Source organism: Dromiciops gliroides, chromosome 6 (assembly GCF_019393635.1).
Source record: "Dromiciops gliroides isolate mDroGli1 chromosome 6, mDroGli1.pri, whole genome shotgun sequence".
Taxonomy (NCBI): domain Eukaryota; kingdom Metazoa; phylum Chordata; class Mammalia; order Microbiotheria; family Microbiotheriidae; genus Dromiciops; species Dromiciops gliroides.
Window position 1 is genome coordinate 114209652 of NC_057866.1, and position 20110 is coordinate 114229761.

Below are 20110 nucleotides of genomic sequence, written 5' to 3' on the forward strand. Positions count from 1 at the left end.
TGGGGTCATCTGCACAGGGTGATCATTGAAGTCATGGGGATGAATATAACTGTCGAAGAAGAACATCTAGAGGAAAGAATAGTGTTTAGGACAGACATTTAGGCAGTATCCTGCCTGTGAAAGATGAGAAGCAAACAAAGGTGCTACCAGGAAGTGCTCCACCAGAGTTCAGTGTCTCTTTGGGGCCACTGCTTATTAGATCTGTGTGGTTTCAACTATCAAAGACAATGTATTTAGACAAGAAAAACAGGTCTCTTGGTGGGAAAGGTGGAGTGGGAAGGGAAAAAAGCAAAAAAGAGCAACATGTGCAATTTGAGGATGGACAAGAAGCACCTTCTGAAAAGGACTTCCAATTCCCGAGGTAGTATTGGTGGTTAAGGAGATGGAATAAACCTGAGCTTTTGGTGTTCTCAGTATTACTTCTGCCTGGTCATTTGTTTTGTTTTGTTTTTAATTTGTATAACAAGTATTTTTCTTAAGAAACATTTTTATTTAAAGTTTTGAGTTCCAAATTCTATCCTTCTGTTCCTCTCTTACCTCCCCCCTCCTCCCGCAAGGGGGTAGGTGGGGTGGGTAAAATGTACAATTACGTAAAGCATTGCCATATTAGTCATTTTGTATAAGACTTCAATAAAAGAAAAAATGAAATAAAGTGAAAAATAACATGCTTCAGTCTGTGTTCAATCAATATTGGTTCTTTCTTTGGAGGTAGATAGTATGCTTTATCATTAGTCCTTTGGAATTATCTTGTATCATTGTTTTGCTGAAAATAGATATGTCATTCACAGTTCATCATTGAACCATATTGCTGTCACTGTGCATGTTATCCTGGTTCTGCTCACTTCACTATACATCAGTTCATACAATTCTTTCCAGGCCTATTTCCAAAAACTCTCTGATCCTAGAGCAGGAAGGAGCCTCAGAGACCACTAAAAAACCCTTTTTTTCCCCCCTTAAAAGATCTGATTTATTGTTCTTCAAGCATTATTGAAATGTCAGACCTCTGCTATTAAAAAAAGAAAAGAGGACCTTATAATGTTTATGGGGAAATAAGATACATTTAGATACATGGAACACCTGGATATAATAAAATATCAAAAATATACATTTATACCAATGGCTTCCTTGGGTGATAAAGAAGGAAAGCGCTAGAGGTGCCAGGGCAAAATCTCATGAGGAGATGTAACTGAGATTGGATGGTTCAGAGGCCTACTTTCCAAAAGCAGATCTAAATCTTATCATCATTTTCCCACTTGTTTTGTTTTTGTTATTAATTAATTGGAGAGAGTAGACATTACAGTGTGACAATAGCAATGAGCCACTGTCAAGTATCTTTGATAGCCAATAGACAAGGGGGAGAGTTGCTAGAGATCTAGAGGAAAAATATTGACTCTATTTGTGTGGGGAGAATTGGAATATAGACTATAAACATAGCTTGACTTTAATTCCTGTCAAAATCCTCCATAGAAATTGTTGGTAGAGGGGCGGCTAGGTGGTGCAGTGGATAAAGCACCAGCCCTGGATTCAGGAGTACCTGAGTTCAAATCTGGCCTCAGACACTTGACACTTACTAGCTGTGTGACCCTGGGCAAGTCACTTAACCCCCATTGCCCTGAAAAAAAAAATTGTTGGTAGACATCTAGAAAAAGAAAGCAAAGCCAGCATGGATTCCCCAAGAAGAATTCATACCAGACAGATCTCATTTCTTATCTGAGACAATCACAAGTGGCACTAGGAGGGAGGGGGTTGTTTGTAGCTGTAATTTACCTTTATTTTTGCAGAGTATGTGACAAAGTCTCTCGTGCTCTCTATCTGGACACAGTAGAAAGATACAGTGTAGATGACAGTAAGTAGAGTTGGGAGGATTCAAATTTGGTTCAATAACTGGACCATTAATGTTATTAATTCACCATTTTATAATTTATTAATTCACTACTGAACACTGACTTCAAGGCATAGAGAACATGCCTACCGAAATCTGCCATGGACACTAGGCCAACTGGGAGTAGCTAACATGGTGAATGACTTCAGGATCCCCGAAAGATCAACAGATTACTACTATGTTGATTCTGAATCTAATCAATTTAATCGGGACAAACATAAAGTTCCTAATCATCCATGAGTCTCCTCTGGGAGGCAGCTGTGATAGAGCAGAAAGAAAACTTGAATTTGGGTTCAAATTTTTGCTTTAACATTTACGACCCGAGTGATCTTGGGGAAGTCAGTTAGCCAACCTGAGCCTCAGTTTCCTTGTTTGAAGATCAAATATGTGTATCGTTTCTTTAGGGTTTTTTATGAGGGGATGGGGGTGGGGTGGGGGAGCAGAGCAATCACAGGACCAGAATTACCAGTTCTCTCTGGGTCTAACAATCGCAAAGTCTTGCAATTGGGTTCAAAAAATCAACTTCACAAATAAAAGATGGGGGAGGAGTGTCAAGAAAGCAATTCATCTGAAAAGATCTGGGAGTTTTAATGGATAGCAAACCTTATATCAGGTGTCCCAGAGTCTTAGTGCAATTTTAGGGCATCAAAGTTTAAAATTACACTAAGATTGGGACACCCTGAATACGTCAACAGTGTGATATGTCAACCCAAAGCCTAATGTGATCCTAGCCTATCTTTAGGAGGCAGCATGGTATAGCTGATTCTAGAGTTAGAGGACCAGGGTTCAAATCAATGGTGTCAGAGGCCCCCAGGTGGCATGATGGATAGAGCACCAACCCTGGAGTCAGCAGGACCTAAATTCAAATTCAGCCTCAGACACTTGACACTAGGTGTGTAACCCTGGGCAAGTCATTTAACCCCATTTCCTCATTTTAAAAAAAATCAAATCAATGGTGTCAAATTCAAATAGAAAGGGGGGACCACTAAACCTTCCTGCATATTGACTTAGAAAACCACAAATTAACATTATCTATGTTCTATTACATTATTATTTGTTTTATAAGTCAAGAGTCAATAAGCATTGACTAAACACCTACTATGTACCAGATATTGTGCTAAGCACTGTTATTTTCCAACCACATTTTATTCTGATTCAAACAACAGTTGGGAGGGTTTCAGGAAGAATACCACCTGTTTGCACCTCAGGTTCAAATCACACACCTCTGATGCTTATTATATCTTAGGCATGTAACAAACTCCCTGGGCTTCTGTTTCTTCAACTGTAAAATGAGCCGATTTTGGATTAGATGGTCGCTGAAGTCCCTTCCAGATCTAAAACTATGAGTCCAAGAAAGGCCAGAATGTGGAACACGATAATCTTTTGAGGAAAATGACTGTTAAACAAGAAAGCATCCAGATCATATTTTTAGAACAAGTTGAAACCATAGAGGTAAATTTAGTTCAGACCCCTTATTTTACAGATGAAGAAAAACGAGGCCCAGTGAGGTTGTTTATGCTGATAGTAAATCACAGGGTCAGGAACAGAAAAGCAAACCTAGCTCTCCCGACAAGTCCATTGCTCTTTCTACTGTGCTGGTGACTCTGGTCTTCCTTGCTCTTCTTCATAAAAGACACTCCACCTACAAATTCTAGGTATTTCCCTGCCTGTCCCAGCTTCCTTTAAGCCCTAGATAAAATCCCGCCTTCTGCAAGAAGCCCTTTCCCTTAATGCTAGAGCCTTCTCTCTTTGGGGGGAACCTTTCTCTGTATTCCCAGTGTTAGACACTAAATCAGTGCTTGTTAATAGATGAGTGGTTTCAAAATTATGCTGCAGGAGAATGGATTAAATGAAACAGAAATATTTAGCCTAAAGAATGGAAAATTTAGGGAAAATGTAATTGATGTCTTCAAGCCTTTAAAAGATTTTCTTGTGGAAGCAAGATTAAACTTGGTTTGCTTGGTCCCAGAGGGCAAAACTATGGGGAGAACTTGCACAGAGGCAGATTTGGGCTAGATAGAAGGGAAAAGTTCCTAAGAATTAAGCGCTGGAATGGACTGCCTTAGGAAATAGTGGGTTACCCCTCTTGGGGCTTACAAACAAAAGCTAGATGACTACATGTCAGGGAGGCTGGGGGAAGGGGAGAGATGGATTCGTTCACTAGAGCTAGATCTTCACACTCTGAGAATTCTAGAGTATTGTCTTCTTACTCACTTGTACTTCAGGTTAGCTGCTAGGTGGTACAGTGAATATAGCAGTGGGCCTGGAGTCAGGAAGACCTGAGTTCAAGTCTAGCCTCAGACACTTACTCGCTATGTGACCCTGGGCAAGTCCTTTAACTCCTATTTGCTTCAGTTGCTCATCTGTAAAATGGCGACAAACTGGAGAAGGAAATGTCAAAATGCTCCAGTATCCGTGGAAAAGTCCATGGGGTCACAGACTGAATGACTGAACATCAATAATAAAAACTTCAGGGTAGGGGGCAGCTAGGTGGTGCAGTGGATAAAGCACCGGCCCTGGATTCAGGAGGACCTGAGTTCAAATCCGGCCTCAGACACTTGACACTTACTGGCTGTGTGACTCTGGGCAAGTCACTTAACCCTCATTGCCCTACCAAAGAAAAAAAACAAAACAAAACAAAAAACCTTCAGGGTAGCACCTTTTAAAAAAGCTAAATCCTACTAAATTAGACTAGCGCCACAAAGAAGTGTTCTATATAACAAAGAGAGTGGCCAGTCTAAGTTCTTGGTTCTTGAGAATGAGTCTATACTACAAATGCTTTGCTTTTTCTGGTCTTTGGATACTCCAGCTGTCACTTTCAATACGGAAAGTAGCAGATTGTGAGCCCTGAAGTTGAGGGGGTGGGTAGAGAGGACTTTTTGATAACTAATTAACAGCAACAATTACCATTTCCACCCCAAATATCCCAGTCACCCCACCCAGAAAACTCACCTAAAATCCCAAACCATCAAGCAAAACAAAACAGTACTTCCCAAATGTCACAGCAATTAAAAGGAAAAAGGTGAAGGTGACCCCTAAGCAGCCCAACACTAGATGTACAAAGTACATTTTTCATTTGTTAATTCATTACAGAGAGACTGGGATATCAGTTCTATTTTTGTTTCAACCCCTTTGAACTGGGTATGTGTGCTTTAAAAAAAACCAACACAACAATTTATTAATAATACTAAAATTACAAAACAAATTAAAATTACAGTTTAAGTAGGGAATTTGGATTTTCTAGAAGGTAAGGAAATTTGCACCTAGTATCTAGGAAATAAAGACAACAGGATCCTAGTATTTAGAGCTGTAAAGAATCTTAGATGTTAGATTCAACCCCTACATTTTATGACAGGCTAATTAATACAACTTGTCCAAGGTCATACAGAAAGTTAGGATTTTAACTCAGGTCCCTATAATCCAAATCTAGTGCTTTTTATATTACACTGCCCTGCTCTAATAGTCATATACAACACATAATTATTATTAATAAGTCCACATCATGGGGGGTGGCTAAGTAGCACAGTGGAAAGAGCACTGGCCCTGGAGTCAGGAGGACCTGAGTTCAAATGTGACCTCAGACACTTAACACTTACTAACTGTGTGACCCTGGGCAAGTCACTTAACCCCAACTGCCTCACCAAAAAGAAAAAAAACAAAAAACAAGTCCATATCATGGCTCAGAAAAGGTTAACTAATTTTAAGTTAAATTACCCTTGGCCAATAAACAAAGTCCATTGTTTCTATTAGGCAGCTAGTGGGCACAGTGGGGAGTGCCAGGCTCAAAGGTAGAAAAGTCTGCTTTGAAACCCTAGTTGGGTGGCTTAACCTTACTCAGCAAGGTCCCCATCTGCCTCAACTGATCTTCTTTATTTCTTTTAGTGAATTTTTGCAATTTTTGTTATTTTAAAAATCAGGCTTCTTATCATAAATATAAATCAGTAGTTTCTCAATTGTGTCAGGTGAGATACTCATTCTTAGAACGATCTTGCTGGAATTACGAAACCCCAACAAGGTATCAAGCAACATAGCTGAACAGTCAAAAAAAGGAACAATTTTTATGATCATGAAAGTCCACAGCAGTACAAAGTACAGAGTGTTATTGAACATTTGGGGCCCCAGCATCATGATCCAAGGAAAATACATGGTTGTTTCCCAGAACCAGAGATCAGAGAAGACTGGTGAAACTGTGGGAGCTGGTCCAGGGGACCTTATTTATCTTACCACCACCACCACCTGGGCCGTAAGTAAAGACAGTAAAGAAGCCCACTCAGATATCTGATAATTTCCAAGTACTTTCCCATATGGCCCATCCAGGCAAACCTGCTTACCGTCCTCATAGAAAGGTTGACTCCAGGTCTACACTTAAATACTCTTATTCCCCAAATCTTGCTTCTTCTTGGCAGAAACATAGGGCTCACACTTTCTCCACCCTTGCCAGGGGATGAGATTAAGCCATCAATATCGATACCTCTTTCCCAAAGTGCAAAATAAATGAGTTATTGTCCATTTGAACCACCAAGTGGCTATGGAAGGCATCGCAGATATAGTCCCAGTTTTGCTGCTTTGGCCTTGTGAGACACTGGGAAGTCATAATCTTTCTGGACTCCAATTTTCTCATTGGAAGAGTCGATCTCTTAGGTCCCTCCCTTCCACCTCTAAATCTTATGATCTTTAACCTACAAACTACCATGTGGGCTAGAAAGGCATCCAGTCAAACTGCTTTTTCCACCTATTGCATCTGTCCTCAGGGCACTTCTGGTAATAGTTCATGCCCTCTAGGGAAGCTACTCCAGAAGTCTCCTCTCTTAATTGGAGCCAACCAACTTGCTCTCACACTGAGGTGCCTGGAGAAGCACGAGACAGTATTGGAAGATCCCCCCCAAAGTGTGTTCCCTTACCCCCATTAGTCCTTTCATTCTGTTTGTCAGAGCACAGAGCACTCCCTTTGGAAATAGGCCCCAAAGCCATACAGTATTATAACTATAAAACTCCGATTATACTTGGCTGGTTTTAAGATCTCATCAATATGAATGATCCTGCCCATGACCCAGAAGGCAACCCATCCATAGCTTCCCATTGTTTGCAATTCTTGTCCATGTTCTTCTATAAATCTCTTCGAATTTCTTGAGTTCCCACTAATATTCTGTATGTATGCACACACACATATTTTAATATACTTATTGTGAATTTCTAAATTCAATCATACATTTTGAACTCCCATTGATTCCACAAATATATGTATATAGCATTCTAGAGAAAATACATATTTTTAGTATCTGTCTACATAGAGAAAGATATCCTGAAAATCAGTTGGAGTGCAAAAATAGAAATTCAATTTCATTCAATTTGCATAAGAAATACAAATTTTATATTTATATATGTATAATATATATTCATATATATTCTGCTATGGTTCTATAAATCTAGAAAGCAGATATCAAGGTGAAAAACAATTTAGTGCTCTTTCTATACCCTTCAGCATTATCCTGTTTATTTATCTTAACCTGTCTTCTTCAAATCCAGGACAATTAGTTCCTTCTATCTAACCCATATGTGGCATTATGTATAATGTCACAAAACAGAGCAGCTAGGTGGCTCAGTGGACAAAGCACTGGCCCTGGTTTCAGGAGGACCTGAGTTCAAATCCAGTCCCAGACACTTGACACTTACTAGCTGTGTGACCCTGGGCAAGTCACTTGACCCTCATTGCCCTGCCCCCCCCAAAAGGCACAAAATGAAGACATTGGCAATGATGTATATTAAAGTTTACAAAATACTTTTCCCCATAATAGACTTGAACTGGGTATTACAAATTTGTATTATTACATTTTATGAAAAAGGAAAATGAGGCTCAGATACTCAATTTCCTGAAGTTCTTTCTTTATATTACTCTCTGACCATATCCATCTCACTGGAAACTTGAACTCCACCTCCGCCTCCCCAGGCTCTCAGAGGTGAATTTCTGCCTTATTTTACCCAGGCCCGGAGCTCTAGGACACTTCCTGAAGTCTTCTCATTGAGCCCCTTCTTTTTTTTTTTTTTTTTCAGTGAGGCAATTGGGGTTAAGTGACTTGCCCAGGGTCACACAGCTAGTAAGTGTTAAGTGTCTGAGGCTGGATTTGAACTCAGGTACTCCTGACTCCAGGGCCGGTGCTCTATCTACTGTGCCACCTAGCTGCCCCATCATTGAGCCCCTTCTTGACTGCCTTCTTAATTGTTCTAAGACCCCTATAGACGTTATCTTCCTGGATTGTTTTATGAAGGCAAATTAGGCCCTCTTTTGCCTAGCCTTTAATTACTGAACCAGTGTTGCCTCAGACAAACTGAGATTTGGGAAAGATCTTAGCTTAAAAAAGCCTAGGTCTCCTACTGTATCAGGGGCATCGCCAGTCATCTTGACATAAGTCATGCCACTGGAGTGGCACTCCAATGACTCTGGAGGAGAGTGAGGCTGATGACTTTGCACAGCTCTGCCTCACTTAAATCCAATTCATTCGCGAGCCAAGACATCATTCTCCTGATGATGAAAGTCAGACAACAATAATTAATATATGCTGCCTTCCCTTGCAGGAATATAAGTTCTTTGTGGACTTATTTGTATTTGTATGCCCAGTCCTGGCGCTTATTACAATGCCTTTGAAGGCACACAGTAAGCACTTAATAAATGTTCTATCTGTCCATCTTTTATTGCTGAGCCTGGGGTTACTTACACTGCCAGGAAGTGTCAGACCTAGGTTTTGAACCCAGACTCCTCGACTCCAATGACGTAAATAACTGTGGTCCTAACATCAGACCTTTTCAAGTTTGTGTGTGCGTCTATATAAGTGTATACACCAACATATGCATACACAGGGTCACATATCAAATAAACCTCAGCATCAAAGAGCTTTGTTCCAGTCCTTCCACTTACACAGTCTCCCCGTGCACCAGACAACTATATAATCTCCAGGTAGGCCTTTGAGTATCTGCTAAATCCCATTATTATATCACACTGGTAAAGGATGTCTTCATCCAGAACTTTCTATAATTATAAGTCCAGTAAAAAAAAACTATATGTATTTCCATATACAAAGGGATCTATGTACATGTGTGTCTGCTTATATGTGACATCATATGCAAATATGATCACTCCCCCTTCATTTCTTTTTTCTTTTCCCCCCTTCATTTCTAAAGACACTTCTAGTTTGACTAAATTGGGGGATTTACCTCATGATCCCTGGAAAACAAACTATCATCCTATGTTAAATTAGAAATTTCAAAGTGTGTCAATTGATGTTAATACATTCTGGTTGCTAGAAAACATAAGATCATCCATTGGTCCTGGAATATAGGCTTTGAACTTCCAAAATGGCTGGTAATGATTTCTCCACCATCAGAGCTCAAATACTTTGTTATCTCTATTAGACTGGGACCAGTGCCTACCAGAATATACAATACACAGTAGACATTCAAAATATGTCTGTTGACCGACTCATTGAATGGATGGATGGTGAATCCAGGAAATGTCAAAATGGCTCTTCTCTGTACAAAGTAAGCCCTTCAGCGAAGGGACCATTTGTGGAGTCTTTCTTTGTATCCCCATTACTTAGCATATGTCTTGCCCAAAGAACTTAGCAAATGCTTGTTGAATTTCCTCTTTTGACAGCAAACCATGATTTCACATTAGAGCCTTGGAGTGTGGGAAGTAGGCGAAGGTGGGAACCAAAAGAGTAACAGTCTGGTGACTACACGAAGTAGTACTACAATAATAAAGGGGTAGCTATTTCTAGAAAAACTTTATAGCTGAAAAACATATTCCTGAGTAGTCAAAATCCAGACACTAAAAGCTTATATAAAATATGATATTAGCATAGTCAAACAAAAAAAGTGCTAGAGCTGATGTCAGAGGACCCAGGCAGGTTCAAATCCCACCACTACCATGTTACCATTTATATAGCGCTTTAGGAAGGGCAGCTAGGTGGTACCTAGATTCAGGAGGACCCGAGTTCAAATAAGGCCTCAGACAAGAGACATTTAATAGCTGTGTAACCCTGAGCAAATCACTTAACCCTCATTGCCCCACAAAATAACAACAATAACAATAAAAACAAACCACCAAAACAAATATAGTGCTTTAGGGTTTACCAAAAAAAAAAAAAATGCAACCTCCCTGGACTTCTATTTTCTTATACATAAAATCAAGAGAGTAGACAGGATGTTCCTTAAGGTTCCTTCCAGCACTAAATGTATTCTCCTAGCCTTTATGGTGGTAATACCAACTACTCCCTTTGCCGAATGAAGTGCCTTCTCTACTTCAGTGTGATAGGCAGGCCAAGGTGAGCAGGCCAATGGGGAGTTGCTCTCACCCACCTGGATATCATGCAAAGGAGTATATGAAGAGTGGGGTTCATGCATACCGCAGCAAGTTTATGCAACCTTCACTTTAAGGTGAAGCTGATCCCACCTCAACCTGTCTCTTCTAGCTCCCCAGTTCCATAAATAACAGAGCCCCACTGTAATTGCAGCCTAGCTCCAGAGAATGACTACAAAGTAGCAGCCGCCTGCCCATTAGCTCTCCCAGATCTATCCCCAAACTGAGCCAAACATTTCAGAGAAGAGGCAGACAGGGGTTAGAGTCCCCTAGGTGGGGCTTGCTGGGCTCAAAAGACAACTCTTTTCTGATTGGTTGCCTTGGCTGCTATTCACCAAGAAGAGAGTGGAAGAGTTTCTCAGAATGAATTTCCTGAGGCTTAAGGTGGGATTGTTTATACAAATTCATTAACAATGATATGCACAAATAACACTGATGGGGAAAGATTATGCAGTGTATTCTGCAGTCTGTTTATGTATCCAAGGGCCACAGGCAACAATTGTTTAAAAAAAAAAAAAAAAGGAAAATTTTGTCTGAAACACCCCCAATTCCCTCTTCTGCATCACATTTGTTTCTCCTGGAATGTCCCCCAGCTAGAGGACATGCCTCCTCACTGAAGCATTGGGGCTTTCCAGAGCCTCCTCATTCTTCCTGGGGGGGAAGCCCATAAGCCAATACTATTGATCCCATGACACCATCATCAAAACTACCATTCCCTTAGTGCCCTGTTCCAGCTACCTGTTCTGAGAAAATAACCTGAGTAAATTAAATCACAGAATAATAGATTTAGAGTTTGAAGGTGACCTCTACTTAGAACTTTTCAGGGGCTCCCTATCCTTCAGGGCACGGCCAAATTCTTTTGCCTAGAATTCAAGGTCCTTTACTATCTAGCACCATTCTACTGTTCCATCTTTATCTCAAATTGCTCTGCTCCATATACTCTCTTCTCCTCTTCATGTCTATATCTTATACTGCAGGTAGGTGGCTATTACTGGACTTGGTGTTCCCAAGATCTAAGTTCAAATCCTGCCTCAGACACTAACTAGATATGGGACCCTGGGTAAGTCATGTAACTCTGCCTCAGTTTCAACTGTAAAATCAGGATAAAAACAGCAGCTCACTTACAAGGTTGTGGTGGTTGTTTTCCTCCTTGCCTGTTCTAATACCTTCAATTTCTTTTTTTTTATTATTTTTTAAATTAAAAAAAATTTTTTCCTTCAATTTCTTTTTCTTCTCTTATTGCTCAAGCTATCACTTCTAGTACAATATTGAATAACAGAGGTTGATAATGGACACCCTTGTTTCACCCCTGATCTTACTGGGAATGCCTCTAACTTATCCCCATTATATTTAGTGCTCGTTGAAGGTTTTAGGTAGATACTGCTTATCATTTTAAGGAAAGTTTCACTTATTCCTATGCTCTCTAGTGTTTTTAACAGGAATCAATGCTATATTTGGTCAAAAGTTTTTCTGCATCTATTGAGATAATGGTATGATTTTGGTTACTATTGTTACTGATGTGGTTGATTATATTGATAGTTTTCCTAATGTTGAACCAGTCCTGCATTCCTGGTATAAATCCCACCTGGTTATAGCATATTACCCTGGTTATAAATTGCTATAATCTCTTTGCTAATATTTTCTTTATTTTTTGCATCAATATTCATTAGTGAAATTGGTCTATAATTTTCTTTCTCTGTTTTGGCTCTTCCTGGTTTAGGTATCAACACCATATTTGTGTCATAAAAAGAATTTGGTAGAACTCCACTTATTTTTCCAAATAATTTATATAGCAGGTATATGAAAGTGTTTAGATGGACTGTTTCCTGGTCAGGTATCATTTGCCAGTGAAATGCTCTTTACCAAAAAGCATTGAGAATTTTGCTAACAGGGTACATGTGTTTTAAAGTACTGATAGTTATACATTAACCTTACTTATTTGTAGTTAACTTGCTACTAGTTTTCATTCCCACACTTGATAATTAAAGAATAGTGAGGGTATCCTAGTTTGGGAGAAACAGGGAAGTAAAGCTCCAAATAAAAGCTTTAAAACTTAAAGCTATAAAATAACAAAAGTATTTAAAATACACACATACACACATATATAAATGGGAACGGTAAGAATTCGTACAATGTACTAAAAACAGTGGGTGTTAGATCAGCCAGAAACCGTCAACCCTTTCAGAATTACACCACCAACTTTGTTTGATTTCACAATGTATCTTTTTTTCTGCAAAAACTGGTGTGTTAAAAAAAAAGAAAGAAAAAAACTGGTGTTTTTTTTAAAAAATTAAGGAGAATTTACATTTTTTGGATAACTTCCTGAGTCTTTGAAGCTAATCAGAAACAATCCAGGTCCTTCATCTGAGTGTTGGGAATCAATAAAAAAATTAGAAATAGCATGAATTTAGTCAAGAAATGCTTACCCATTGTCTACTATGTCTAAGTCAATCACCTTGAGATGCCATGTTTGCCACTTTTGGAAAGCACACCAAGTAAAGATGGCATAGTAAGATAGCTTCCAAAAAGTATTAACATAGTGACATCTACAGCTGTCTTTAGAATTCTTAAGCAACTGATGGGGTACGAAAAATTCCACCAATTTTATTAGACTGATGCTAAGAAACCCATTTGGGCTTTTTGGCCTAGATTGAATAGTCACACCAAAAGAGCCATTTTGGTAAGGTGTACCTTGGACATATGAAAACCTGATGTCTGAAATTACCTAAGAGATCAATTTGGAGTGTTCCATGAAAACATTATGTTGATCAACATTAATGGGCATTTCTTTTTCTTTTTTTTTTTTTGGGGGGGGGGAGCAAGGGCAATGAGTGTTAAGTGACTTGCCCAAGGTCACACAGCTAGTAAATGTCAAGTGTCTAAGACTGGCTTTGAACTCAGGCCCTCCTGAATCCAGGTCCAGTGCTTTATCCACTGCACCAACTAGCTGCCTGCTATGGGCATTTCTTAAGCACCAGTTATAGGCACTATGAGAGGCAAAGGTAAAAATGAAAAAGACAGATCTTACCCTAAAGTGAATTAGGTTCTATAGCAGAAGTCAAACCCATATGAGTATAAATAAAATATATGCAAGGTAATTTGGAGGGGAGGCAGAGAAGTTGCATAATACAGTGCTGAACCCAGAGTCAGAAAAATATGGATTTAAAATTGCACGCACACGCACACGCACACACACACACACACACACACACACACACACACACACCCTGCCAAAATAAATAAATAAATGAAATCAAGTTGGCCTCAGATACCTTGGGCAAGTCACAACCTTTCTCAGTCTTAGTTTCCTCATCTGTAAAACGGAGATTAAAATTGCCCATATCTCCTAAGGTTGCTGTGAAGTTCAAATGAAATACTTATTTGTAAAGTTTTGTTTTGTTTTTGGTTTTTTTTGGGGGGAGGGCAAACTTTAAAGCACTCTATAGATGCTACTTATGGGCAGCTAGTGGATAGAGTGCCAGCCTTGTAAGATTAATCTTCCTGAGTTCAAATCTAGCCTCAGACACTTACTAGCTGTGTGATCCTGGGCAAGTCACTTAACCCTTTTTGCCTCAGTTTTCTCATCTGTAAAATGAGTTTGAAGAAGGAAATGCCAAACCACGCCAGTATGTTTGCCAAGGAAACCCCAAAATGGGGCCATGAAGAGTCAGACACAATTGAAACAACTGAGCAACAGCAACAATAGATGTTAGAAAAGGCTTCATGTAGAAGGTGGTATTTGAACTAAGCTTTGACGGTAATGATTTAAAGTGGCAGCAACGAGGAGAAAACGTAGTCTAAGCATGGGAGACAGCTTGTGCCAAAGCTCAGAGAAAGGAGAGGAAGGGAAAGAGGGAGACAGGCTAGGAGAGAGAGAAGGAAGCAGAGAAGAGAGGGGAATAAACATTTATAATAGCATTTACTATGTGCTAAGCACTTTTACATATATTATCTTACAAGATCCTCATCACAACTCTTATAGGTAGGTACTAATTTCTCTATTTTACAGTTGAAGAATTGAAGCAAAGAGGTTAACTGGCATAGCTACTAAGCGCCTGACTATGTCCTCCCCCATCCCCTGAACCAGCAGGAAGGCCAGTTTGTCTGGACTAAAGACAGTGTAAAGGGTTAAGTAATGTATAATGTCAGGAATGGTAGATAGAGTCAGGGTGTGGATGAATTTAAATGACAAATAGAGGACTTCATATTTGATCCCTAAGGCAATAGGGAGTTGAATATTTTACTGAGCAGAAGATAATAAACACATAGTTTACTCATGGAAAGATACTCACAGAAAATCACTTTGACACCTCTGTGGAGGGTAGATTGGAGAGAGGAGAGACTTGAAACAGCCAAGCAAGAGGCGATAAGGTCTTGAGTTAGAGTAGTGGCCTTGTGAATGTAGATGAGACAGTTGTAAGAGATGTTAGAACTGCCAAGTTTTGGAGAAGGAAATGGCAAACCACTCTGGTATCCTTACCAAGAAAACCCCAAATGGGATCATGAAGAGTCAGATATGGCAGAAACAAATGTACATCAACAACAAAGACAAATTCTTTAATTATTTGTATGCCTCAGGGTAAGGGAAAATGAGAAGCTGAAGATGTCTCCAATATTTCAAACCAGGCTGACTGTAGTAAGATGTCTGGGTTTGGGATGTGGGGTTTGGCAAAAAATAAAATGAATTCTGTTTGGACATATAAAGGTTGAGATGCCAACAAGCATAGAAGCCTACCAGACAAGTGATGTCCAGTTTGAAATGTCCAATAGGCAATTAGGTACAACAATGTTACCAAGGGGGTAACATTTTCATGGACCGGTTACTCAACCAATATCCCAGTTGGATTAATGGGCCATACAGCTTGGCAATTTACATGGCCCTTTCCCAGTCCTTCAATCACTTCCATAGGAGCAGCATGATACAGTGAGAAGAGGGCTAAATGATCAATCTAGGCGCAGGATTTAAATTCTGGCTTTGCCATGAACTATCCAATGTAACCCTAGACAACTCACCAGACCTAAAATAAGGACGATGAGGACTAGATGACTGCTAAGCCCCCTTCCAGCTGTAAATCTAGGACCCAATGGCCCATCCAGAGAAAGTAACTCTATAAGGAAAGACTCCTAATATTGGAAGAACTACTTAACCTCATTTGACCTTTTTAATGCTCATGAATTTTCAGTTTACTGTTGCTGTTGTTCAGTTGTGTCTCTTTGTGACCCTGTATGAGGTTTTCTTGGCATGACTCCCTGTTGGGGAATTGAACTCTAGTCTCTGCGTGACAAGTGGGGATATTCATCACTATAAAAAACGAGGAACACAGTTTACTAGATGCTAACAATTTCCACAGAACCCTTCTCACCCACCACTGTTCCCCATAACTTCTAAGTATAAACAAGAATCAAAACTGAGCAAGCAGTCAGTCCAACCACCTATAGAGAAGATGCTAACTCTAGTTTGTTTGCTCTTCAAGAAAAATTGGATATTAACTATGTGTGGACTTGTTATATGTAACTCAGGAGATAAAGTATGGCCATTTAAAAATTCTCCTGATATCAGCCCAAAACAGGTTTGTCCCACTTTGCTTAAACAAGGTAGCACAATCTACAATCCTGTCTTGTGATCAGCACATTCACACCACACTCTCTTGAAGTATCCCCTTATCCTTTGGAACAGATAGGGTAGAACCTTATTCTAGGGATTGGGCCCATGTGGAACAGAAGACAAGCCAAGCATGAAGGTAGAAGTGGACTTTAAGCAGCTCCTTGAACTCTGCCAAGAAATACTTTTTCTGGCTAAAATGGTGCCATTCTCACATCTCCTGGATGGGAAGTGGTTATAGACTAGATGTAAAATCAATAACTGTTCAACCACACAGAAACTAAAAATGTGTTTCATTTCTTACATCTGCAGGGCAATGTTTGGCTTTAGACTAAAAAAAAAAATCCCAACAAAAAAACAGATGACTAGAGCTTAATGTATACACCCCCCACCCCTTTCTTGGCCAGTCACTTAAGAAGCAAGAGCTAAATCCAAGCTGATAACTCAAAATCACAGAATAGAGGTAATCAAGAGACTGACCAGTTTTTAGGTCACTCACCCTTTGGAAGACTCAGTTTCCTAATCTATAAAATGGGGATAATAATACTTGCATTTCTTACCTCATAGGGTTGGTATAAGTAATGAATTAACCTTAATGTGTACTATAAATATAAATTACAATTAGCTAAAGGGAGGAGATATAGATTAATTTGTTTTGACTCTAGAATAAAGGTTGTTTATGATCCTGAGAGAAAGATGGAAGGTTTGAGTAATGCAGGCCATGAGGAACCTTGGGAATTCTGCAGATGCTTAGGAGATTAAAAACTTGAGGCAGTTTGACAAGAATGTTTTTGAAAGGCTACACACCTCCCCATTGTCACTTGTATATACTATCCCTTACAATAGATGTCTATATATTTTTTTCATTGCTAGGGTCACTGGATAAAGTTTCAAGGCAGTTTCAAGCCTCATTTTTGTAAGAGAATTTAAGTTATGTCAACAGTTTATATTAATAAAGTGATTTTATGGTGAAAGATGAGATGGCAAGATACATATAAGCAGCCTTGAAGTTGTAAACTCTGCTTACAAATACTAGAAGTTCAAAATTTCTGATCTTTATTTCTAATATTTTTGTTCTATTCTTTGGGGTCAGTCTAGTCTAGTTTTAGATCATACTCATGCAATATTATTGCTTTCTTCATATTTAAAAATTATCACTTACTAGCTGTGTGACCCTGGGCAAGTCACTTAACCCCAATTGCCCGGCAAAAAAATAACAAAATAATAAATAAATAAATAAAAATTATGGGGGGGGGGGAGGGAGAATCATATTTTGTACAATTTGTATATGTCCCACACAACTTCAGTCTTTAATATAGTCTGACCTTAGGGGCAGTTAGATGGCACAGTGGATAAAGCACTGGCCCTGGATTGAGGAGTACCCGAGCTCAAATCCGGCCTCAGACACTTGACACTTACTAGCTGTGTGACCCTGGGCAAGTCACTTAACCCCCATTGCCCTGCCCCCCCAAAAAATATATATGTGTGTATATATATATATATATATATATATATATATATATATAGCTTGACCTTTAACTCAGAAAGGAAGCATTTGTTACCATTGGATTATAGTTACCATTTATTATAATGCTTTAATGATGATGGAGTTTACAAATATTTTTCCTCACAACAACACTATGAGGTAGATATTATTATCCTTATTTTATAGATGGGGAAACTGAGGCAGAAAGGAGTTAAGTGACTTGCTTTTTGGCCACACAGAAAATGAGTGTCTGAGGCTGGATTTAAACTGAGATCAGGTCTTCCCAATTCTCAGTTCATCACTCTCTCTATAGCATCACTGAATTGTATTAAAGCATATGGCTCTTCAGACACTTGACACTAGCTGTGTGACCCCAGGCAAGTCACTTAACCCTCATTGCCCCACCAAAAAAAGGGGGGGGGGCATATGGCTGGTGATCTGTGCTATGGGATCTCATATCTTAGCAAAGAAACTCATTTACCTAAGTAAATAGCAAAACAGAAATCAGAGAAAAGAACTACATGAGAATATAAGCCAGACAATACAAAGATAGGGAATGTTTGACGAATTTGTATGTCATCCCTGTGTAGGGGCCATGTTGAGCAATCTTCTTTGTATCACTCCAATTACAGTACAGGTGCTGTCAAGGCAGACACATAATATCAACATTTTAAAAAATGTAATAAATATTTTTATTTATAGTTTTGGGTTCCAGTTTTTATTCCTCCTTTTCTCCCCTCCTCTTGCCTCCTCCCTCAGGCAGCAAGCAATCAGATATGGGTTATACATGTAGTATCAACATTTTTTAAAAACATTTAATTTTTACTTTTCAAAACCTTTTCTTTCATCTGTTTTTTGCAAGAGTTACATATGAAACGCAGGACAGTTGATATTCCTATCACAGATGAAAAAGGGCACTTAATGGCTAATCAACTTGCTAAGATCATGCAGCTAAATAAATGGCCATGCTGAGATTTGAACAAATCCCTGGTCTCCCAGCTCAGTGTTCCTTCCACCACACTACACTCCTCCATACTTATTTGAACCCCAGTACACAAAAAGTTTACTCATTTTGAAAAGTGATAACACAGTGGATTCATGTAATAATGACAATAACAATATCTAGCATTGATATAGCACTTGAAGGTTTGCAAAAACCCTTTAAATGTTATATCTCATTTGTTCCATACAACAACCCTTTAAGGGAGGGGCTATTAGTATCCCCATTTTCCAGATGAGGAAACTGGTTACTCTCTAAATCGATATAGTTCAAAACCTCCCCAAATCCTTTCTGTACCTGTATGGTTCTTCTCCAGATCTTTCTATAAGTCCTTTGTAAAAATCTTACCCTGAACAATTTTTATAATCTTAATTTGTCCATTCCCCATACAACTTCAATCTTTACAAAAGAGTTGCCAAATAGAACAGGATTCATTTAATCTATTTAATCTGATTATTCAAGTCCTCAAGCATGGCATGGCAAAAATATTCAATTCAATGAGCCTTTAAATGCTTAACAGGAACGTTAACAGTTTTCTATCTTCCTTTGATCTGTTCTCTGATATTATAGACATTATAGACAAACTCCAGTAGAGATGATCTAAATAACTTATGGTTGTGATTTAAGAGTGGAAAACGGCTCCTACTGAGAGTTGAACTTCAGTTAAGAAGCTTCAGCCTTACAGAACAAAAGTCTTTGTTTCATATTTTAAAATGGAGCCAAAGGTTGCATTTGTGACAGACAAGGAGAGCAGGCTTGCTTAAACAATGGCTAGGTTAAATTCTGATGTTTCACAATCCTTAAAAAAAAAAAAAGGCACACATGGCACTGCTGAATCTATTGAATCTGTTATTAAGCAAGAGTTCGGTGACTGCCTAGTTCCTGTTACGTGTGCAAACTTCCTTCCAGGGAATCCTATTCAAGAGGGAGAGAGGGAGGGAGGGAAAGAGGGAAGGAGAGAGAAAGAGGGAGACAGGAGGGAGATGGAGCGAGACAGAGAGGAAAGGAGGGGAGAGGGGGAGAGAGAAGTGGGGTAGAAATGGGAGAAGAGAGGAAGAAAGAGAAAGGGAGGGGAAGAAAGACAGATTGAGACAGAAAGAAAGACACAGAGGCAGAGGGAAATGAAAGACAGAGACAGAGAGACAGAGACACCGAGAAAGAGAGAAAAGCGATTCTCTCCAAGACTGGAACAATTCTGTTCTCTCTCTTACCTGAGAAAAGAGATTCACTTCTGGTTCTCTACTTGAGGTTTGTTATCTTGGGGATTTTTGCAGTGTCGGTGGCCTTTCCATGAAGTAAACTTGTCCTGCTTTCAGTAGGGTGTCATGGTAGACTCATGGAGGAGAGAACCAGACTTGGGAGAGTCAGGAGGCCAGTTTCTCGTCCCAGATCCAACACTAACTAGCTCGTGACTGTGGGCAAAATGACTTCACCTTCTCTGAAGTTCAGTTTCCTCATTTGCCAAATGTGGGGGATGGATTACATGACTTCTCCAGTCATCTCTACCGGCTCATCTCTAATGCTAAAGTACTACATTTTCCCTATTGCTGCACAGCCTACCCCACAGTGTAGTGGTGAGGGTGAAGGAACATATTGGTTCCAATAGTACTTTCAAGAAATATGGGGGATTATTCATTTATTAGCCAAAGTAACTGGACTGTGTGTATGTTCCCTGCTCTGCCTTTCAGTGTTCCATCCAAAAGAGCTCAACCACACATGCGTCCTTGTGCTGCTACAGACAGAAGTAAAACTTTGGGGTGGGAGGGGGAAGGGAGGGCAGTTGTCTC

General features: G+C 39.4%; 1 protein-coding gene and 1 non-coding gene across 8 annotated transcripts in view; both read right to left on the reverse strand.

The window, feature by feature from the left end:
- Positions 1–20110, reverse strand: part of RBM47 (RNA binding motif protein 47) — a 168221-nt gene that overhangs the window by 49333 nt on the left and 98778 nt on the right. The window contains exon 2 of one of the 7 annotated variants that reach the window (XM_043971268.1): positions 17257–17297. The exons of the other annotated variants lie outside the window; for them this stretch is intronic. The gene's annotated coding sequence lies outside the window, so the exon portion shown is untranslated. The remainder of the gene's footprint in view (positions 1–17256; positions 17298–20110) is intronic. 7 annotated transcript variants of the gene reach the window in all.
- Positions 17869–17977, reverse strand: LOC122733119. The gene has a single exon (XR_006353718.1). It is a non-coding gene; the product is annotated as a U6 spliceosomal RNA (small nuclear RNA).